Source organism: Epinephelus fuscoguttatus, linkage group LG17 (assembly GCF_011397635.1).
Source record: "Epinephelus fuscoguttatus linkage group LG17, E.fuscoguttatus.final_Chr_v1".
Classification (NCBI taxonomy): domain Eukaryota; kingdom Metazoa; phylum Chordata; class Actinopteri; order Perciformes; family Serranidae; genus Epinephelus; species Epinephelus fuscoguttatus.
In genome coordinates, this window is record NC_064768.1 from 31,403,160 (window position 1) to 31,411,108 (window position 7,949).

Sequence of the window (7,949 nt, forward strand, 5' to 3'; positions counted from 1 at the left end):
AAATAAAGCCAGGGGACGGCAACACAAACTCCACGGATCACATGGTCCCTTGATATTATCATGTAGCAGGAGAGAGGGTGACAGTATTCCTCCTCATGTCTTGACAAAATAAATGAGTAAACATGCACCCTGCGGTGCACGGGGGTGCACAGAGCACAACAAAACTCAGCATATAGCTGAATGTGGAACACCTCCTCCCACCTCTTCACATGAAAGACAGAGGGGAGGAGATGAAGGCACAGGAAGAGAGGGATGAGGTGGATGTGGGGGAAGAAAGTGTAGGAGAGGAGGAAGAGAAGGGGTGGGATGCTTAATAGATTATTCCAAAACATTCTCTGTGTTTATCTGATGCTCTGATTTGGTTTATCTTAAGCCGAGTGTTACTGCGGTCTGCATGTTAAAAAGCTTGCACCTTGCCTGATCTTATTACCCAGTGGCGGATGTTCCTGCAGGCAACATAGGCAGCCTCTTAGAGTGCCACCAAGAGGCGGGGGTGGTGCCCAAACTTGTTGATATCTCATGAGCTCTTGTTCTTGTTAGTAATAAATACAACAAATATAAACATGTAATGCAGGGTTAGCTTGCCTAGGGCGCTAAATGTGCTCGATCTGGCACTGATATTAATCTTTTTGTGCTCATATCTGTCCTTTGCTGCTCATCACACAGGACCTCATGGCCCCAGTAGAGTCCCTATACCACAACACCAAGGCATACAGTTCCAGAAACATATGCAAAGCCTGTTATTTTGTGACTTTTCTGAGCTGACATTCTCCACATCAAAGGACTAATACTGTCATATTTGTAGATAAGGTCAGAGGCAATGCTAATGTCCACGCTACAGCTGGATTTATATTGGTGCTTCAAACACGTAGTTGCCTTAGCTACACCCAAGCTGATGTGTGCCCCTGATGAGTCTGTGATGCCAGTCGGGATTGTTGGCAGTGAAGACAACATTAAGGAAATCTGAGGAAAGTAATCGTCTCTTTTGCAGAAGCACACATTAGCGGAGCCATTTCCACTGCAAACCTTCTGCTCACCAAATTTGCCACGTCGGTTGCTAACGTTCTCTGCCAGCTCTTTCCTTTCTTCCCTCTAAATGAACCAAAAAATCCTTTTGTGCAGCAGACTTTTCCTTTAAAACAGCAAATGTAAAAGGGCTTTATTAATTTTCAGAGTGCGGGTACAGGTGAATCACTTCAAGTGTGCAGATCAATCAGCAGAAAGGCAGTAAAGGTACTTCTTTTTACATGGAATGAATTACTACTTGAAGATGAAGGAGACAGAACTAGGCCAAGAGGCAAATGTCCAATTGATTGTGTTTTTATGGAAGGTTAGTTTTGTTGCAGCATTATTTGCAGCAGTAGGATGTTTCATGAAAAAGGAACCATACGAATCAATTCTGTTTTCTATCATCAAGTGAGGCTCTTTTTGGTTGCATCAAAGGCAGAGAACAAAAACTGTCTTTGAAATGAAATAGTTCAACCTTTTTCAGTCCCTCTTAAATTTCGCAATGCTTTTCATCAACAATCTCTTTGTGGCACAGTATTTTCTCAGAATTTCAAATGCCATTTTCTCCCCCTCCTTTTGTGTGCCTCCAGCGAGCATGCAGGATCGAGGCTGACGGCAGCAGACTTGATAACCGGAACTCCACGCCAAACAGTGGGGGTGACTATTGGTGTCAAACTGTCGCAACCCGATCTGTGTCAGACACAAGGCAGGTGAGAGGTGAGGGCTGCAGGATTTTATGGTTCAGCAGTGCCATTTTGGGAACACAAGAGGAAGAAAGGAAATGAAAAAAGGGCCATGGTTTTTACAGCCGCGGCTCGCCTTGAGTGACCTCCCTTTTCATCTCCCTTGCACCGTTCCTACACCCTCTTCCTCCTGTCCTTTTCCTCAACAGCATGTTTCTACCTCTGCATGTGTGCATTTGAACATTGTGTATCTTTAGCCTCAGAAAGCAAATGCATCATCGAAAGACAGCTTGTGAGTCAAATATTATTCCAACATAAGGCTCGGTTAAGATCAGTGCTTCCTCCCCATTGGTCCCATCCTTGTTCCAGTTAAGCGTGGATTAGATATACTAATCTGGATGTTATCTAACATCATTAACTAATAGTGAATATTGCTATATATTTTTTTATTACATTAAAGAACAAAAGTATAGGTTGCTTTGTTTAAGTTTGCAATTATGCTACTACCACATGGAGTGACTAAAGCTGGATGTTTCAACCATATTTCAACAACCTTTAGCTAACTGTTTCACCCGTTGATCTTTTATCGTTAGCTGAGTATTTCAGCTGTTTATCTTGTACTTTTAGCTATTTCAATTGTTAATCCTTTACGTTTAGATATTTTAACTGTTTATCTTTTACTTTTAGCAAATTTGGCTGTTCCTCCACTTCTAGCTAACACTTCTAACCTTTTATTTTTAGATTATCCTTTATTTTTAGCTAACTTGAATTGTTTATCCTTCACTTTTGGCTATTTCAACGCTTCTTCTTTTACTTTTAGCAAACAATTTCCTAGTGTAGTGGATAGAGCACGTGTCCTCTTTGCGGAAGGTCCAGGGTTCAAATCCTGCTGGGGTCGACGTCAGCAAAGGCATGCGGTCGCAAGAGGTTCCCACTGCTGAATCAAATCAAACAGGATCTCTGGAATCCACGTTTGAGGACTTGGCAAAGAGTGGACTGGAGTAACTCTCTTTTACATCTGGAACCTCCTTGAGATGCGCCCACGTTTGAGGAGTAACACCGGAATCTTTGCCAAGTCCTCAAACGTGGGCGCATCTCATCGCCTAAATGTAAAAACGGAATCATTCAATTACCAAAATGTATCCTCTAATGTTAGCTAATGTTAACTGTTTAGCTATCTTGTACGTTTTTTTTTCTTTTTTTTTCTATGACTCTTAGCTAGCTATCTCAACCAAGGATGTATTAGGAGATCTGGATACAGTGCTGAAGGGGGACCCTGTTCATTCCTATGAAAGTTGCTCAGTGGCGCATGGACCCAAAAAAGCTCTCTCTACACAATATGAAACTATTCTGCATCACTGGACCCATACAGCAAGTGCACTAGAGACTTCTACCATTGAAGCCAACTACTTCCTGTTTAGACCTTCCAAATGCCATCAGACCAAATCGATTAAATGCTGATAGTGAAAACAGTCATTGTGCGGGATATATGATGCACAAAAAAACGTATCCACTAATTTACAGACATCCCCTTCCCAGTGTTTGTCTATGGGAAAAGTATTTTTGGGCCCAATGGCATCACGTGACGGACTCAGGAGGTGTAATTCCACTGTTTGGCCACAACAAAAGCCCGGTGCACTTCTGGGGGCCTGATTTCAACCATATAAGCTATATGACAGTTCGCTATTCAACATCTTGTCCCGCTTGTTTACCAGTTTTCACACAATTGCAACAAGTAGAGTTCATTACAGTATATAAGTCAGGCTGATGTGCAGCCGACTGGTTTTGTAAATACAGTAAAGACTTCTTTCTGAACACAAATTTTTTGATGTATGTCTTAGGCTTAATTAATTTTTTGTTGTTGTTGTTTTTGTAAAGTTTAGTTGAGTTTATAAGGTGAGCTTTTCATGTGCCCTCAGGCGAATGCAGAAGTAGCCCAGTCCCTGGTGTAGGCCTATCACCAATTGGGAATTATTGGTTTAGATTTACAGAGGATTCAAATATAGAAAGCTGATTTGAGATTTTATTTCTGATGCCTGCAATTGTTGGATAGAGTTGGGTTTTGGCAAGAGAGCTAGTGAGAAACAGTGTGGGATTTATGTCTGTGAGGAAGTGAGAACAAGAAAGAGAGGGGTTTTTTTCTTTCTTCTGTTGACCATCAAAGTGACGGCATAAAAGGCATATCACTGCCAGGCCAATATTTTCCTGTCATCCAAACAGCATCCAAATGTTATCCTCGCCTTGATATTTTTTATTTGAATTTCATCGCTTGGACGTGAGCGCAGACACAAAGACGCACACAGCAGTGCACAGTGATGTGAGTGCACAGAGTGACGTGGACATGCACACAAACGCACACGCAGATATACATATTTATGAGATCTCTCTGTCACAGACACGAAAATACACATGTCCATACTCACACACCAGCCATCTGCACAGATGCACGCACACATAGCTAATAACTTTTGTGTGACATGTGTGAACAAACGCATGCAGCACCTACACTACAGTGCAGATCAGTGAGAACAATCAATCAGTAATAGCACCTTGTGACTGCTCTCAGATTTCTTCCCTTTGCCCTCTAGTGTCTTAAATATTTAGACTGTTTGACATCAAATGCATACATGAATGTCAATGAGGCAAATCTCAGTCCCTTAATCGCACATACACACACATACACACATGCACGGACACGACTGGGCATGAAAAAGCAGCAGGATGCAGTCAGAAGCAGCTCATCTCCGAAACCAAAGACGAAAGCAGAGCCCTTTGTAGTTTATGGCTTGGTTATTGTACAGCCGAGCTCCATTTTTGGACGTCTTGATTCAAGATAGGTAGAAGATTGCTTGTGGACACAGTGCAGACCATGAGTGATCTTCTGATTGTTACTTCAGGAAAATTGTCTCTCTGGTCTTCGACACACACACAGAGGGGGAAAAAGCTGGTTTGAGGCATTCTTTTTATGGCGGAGTCTTATTCTCCTTGAAAGCGAAACTGGTAATAAGACAGCCTGAATGCAGCCCTGTGAAGTGCCTGTCTATCAAGGATCTCATCTGAGATGGAGCCACACAGCTGGTTTCTGTACACCTACAGACGTAACATCTGCCTCCATTGAATGTGTGGTATCCCTGACTTAAGGCTCTAAAACAAACACTGACCTTCATCTTTACCTGCTGACCTTTCTAAAGTGTATTCCTTGTAGCAGTTTGCTCTATACCAAGACTCAACTTATTTCACTGTGAGTGCACGTTAAAGCACTCAGTACTCTCAATGTGTCCACAGACCATGGAGAATAAATGTGTCTTTCACTCGCAGTGAAATATTTCCATCTCTCAAATAATTTGGGTCGAGTATACACATTCTACAAGTCATGAATACATTGATGCACAACAGGTGGTGTGAATGGCTCTGGGCCCCGTTTGTACACTCCAGCTGGGTTTCTTTGTATCAGAAATCACTTATTCTGTCTCAAGTGTGTTTGTGTAGCGCATTCACAGAGTGACACACCATATAATCAAACCTGTAGAAAAGAGCTGTGAAAGAATTTATGAAGTCCAATGGGAAATACCACCTTGCCAAACCTCTTGAAGTTGACTGGGATCTCCAGGAACTCCAGACAGTCAGCTCTTTTATCTAGGTCTGTGGGAGATGCCGTGTCTAAACCAGGCAGTGAGGAGTCACCCTTGTAAAACATTGAGTAGTGCACTTTAGGAAACTGGTCCCTTTAAAGAGAGGTGCCCAGGATAGACATGCTACATCAAATCCCACTCCTCCCTGCACACTGCCTTGATAAAATTGTTTGTTTGAGCCTAGAGCATTTCATTGTTTGTGCTCCACTCAGTTAAGCACTGAGCTGGGTATACAAGTCCACAGCAAACACTGCAGCCTGTGCCCATCAAATCCATCCCGCTTTGATGCAGTTACTTAAAAAATTCCCATCCAAAAGATTTGTGTGCAAATAGCAACACATTTGAAGCGGCGCTGCTTGAACGCTTACACCATGTGTGGGATCCTTAACTGGTATTTGTGTCAGGGTGTCGAAAAAATTTGTGTACTATGTCAAGATCTGTTTGCAATAGTGTCACCGCTTCTAGTTTATGTTGTTAAATTGTGCATGGGGATATAAAAAATGTGTAAAATAGAGAATAGGGAAAAGGAACCTCATTTGCTTCCTGACAAACATATCTGTAATAATTACATTAAGCAGCACCAGTAGGTGTGAAAAAAGTTTCTGAACTCTGAACGCTGACATTCAGCACTCTGTGGGTTGAGGTATACCAAACCAATTATTACTTATTAACCAACCATAGCTCACTGCAGGTCGGGGAAAATTATTAGAGTGGGTGAAACGTAAAACAAATACCCTCCGACAAGTCCAGGTTACAACTGAATTTAGCTGATTTATTTTACTCATTGTATTTTTGATGTTCATAATTTTCATTAAATGTAAAAACTTCCTGCTCAGTGGGTGGAGCAACACAGACTCCGTGAACAAACACACCGTGCCTTTCCCTGCCTCAGTGATATGTGGTTGAGTTACACTTTAAAATGATCATTCGTCAACACTGTTATCAAAGAGAAAAGCATATCATATAGGAAGTAAGATCCCGTCAAATCAAATCACGAGGCATGAAAGCGATACACCGCTTTGTGGACTCGACCCTGAAGGGCCGACTTTACCAGTGATCGAATGAAATGATTGAATTTTGAAGTTCATAGTGTGTTCTATGAACTCTCATCTCAGATGCTGCCTTGCACATGGATATTTTTAAGAGCTGCTTATGTCTGGCTGTCTGTGTTGCCCTGTATGGGTACAGTGCAGAAACGTGATGAAATCAAACCCCTGACAGTCCCCGTGAGTTCCATGTCATCAATCTGTCCCAGACCTACAACATCAGTCAGTCAGCCAAAACATTAAAAGCACTGACAGGTGCAGTGAACAACATTGATCATCTTGTTACAGTGCAATGTTCTGTTGGGAAATCTTGGATTCTGACATATGTGTGGATGCAACCTGACACACTCTACCCACTTAAACACCAGTGCAGACCAGGCACCCCCATTATGGCGATGCTCCCCAGGAGCAGTAGCCCCCCCCCTGCAGGACAGTGCACCATGCCACACCACAAAAACTGCTCAGGAATGGTCCGAGGAATGTGAGAAAAGGCTCAAGGCATCGACCTGGCCTCCAAATTCCCCAGATCCCCATCTGTCGGACCTGCCGGCACCCCACCTCACAACCCACAGAAATCAAAAGATCTGAAGCTAACGCCCTGGTGCCAGGCCCCAAGGGACATCCTCCACAGGTCCTGTATCCATGCCTTGACAGGTCAGAGCCAAGTGTGGTCCAAGGAGGACCCACCGTGGATCAGGGGTACCTGTGGGGTACCAGCACATCCCTCAAATGTCTGGTCGGATTGGGATCTGGGGTATTTGGAGGCAAAGTCGACCCCTTGAGCTCTTTGTCACGTTCCTGGGGTCATGCCTGGGCAGTTTTTGTGATGTGGCATGGTGCATTGTCTTGCTGGGGGGCCACTGCCATCGATAAGTACCGTTGCCATTAGGGGGTTTAATTTGACGGTGTTTCGGTAGGTGGAGTACGTCAAGTAGCATCCACATGAATGCCGGACCCAAGGTTTCTCGGCAAAACATTGCACTGTAACAGGATGATCCATGTTACTCACTTCACCTGTCAGTGGTTTTAATGTTTTGGCTGATCGGTGTATAGGTATGTGGCAAATGACATGCGTAAATAAAAAGAAAAGAGAAGTTATGGAAAACTTGACATTGAATAAGGCATGAGCTACTGTATGCGTTTACTCAAAATTCAAAAAGACAAAAGAGAGAGCCTGTTTACTTATGAAAATCACACACTGAATTTCATGTGGACTTAAATCTCTCTTTCTGTTTTCAGGTCAGGGGTAACCCGTCTGAGCACAGCCACGTGTGACGACAGCCAGAGGGCCACCAAGTAATTTTGTTTTCGCTGAATACTTTGCTAGATATAATAAAAATCAAACTTCTGTTATTTTCCCCTGTTAGAAGCCTAATGAGTATATATGTATCATACAACGTAGTTAACTTTTATGGGTAATCTACTGCTCTCCTGGGACCGAACCACAGTGAGATCATCAAATGAGGCAAAGGCAAAAGACACATCCGACACCAGTCACTGCTTTAGTTCATTAGCGAGCATCTGTATGCTGTGCACACACAAGTCAGGCCCTAAATACAAAATGCAAACTGTATGCACTT

At 43.0% G+C, this 7,949-nt stretch overlaps 1 protein-coding gene across 1 annotated transcript in view; it reads left to right on the plus strand.

The window, feature by feature from the left end:
- LOC125904387 (uncharacterized) overlaps positions 1–7,662 on the plus strand; it is a 31,722-nt gene extending 24,060 nt beyond the window's left edge. Inside the window, exon 8 of the mRNA XM_049601740.1 lies at positions 7,609–7,662. The gene's annotated coding sequence lies outside the window, so the exon portion shown is untranslated. The remainder of the gene's footprint in view (positions 1–7,608) is intronic.
- The last annotated feature ends 287 nt before the right edge of the window (positions 7,663–7,949 follow it).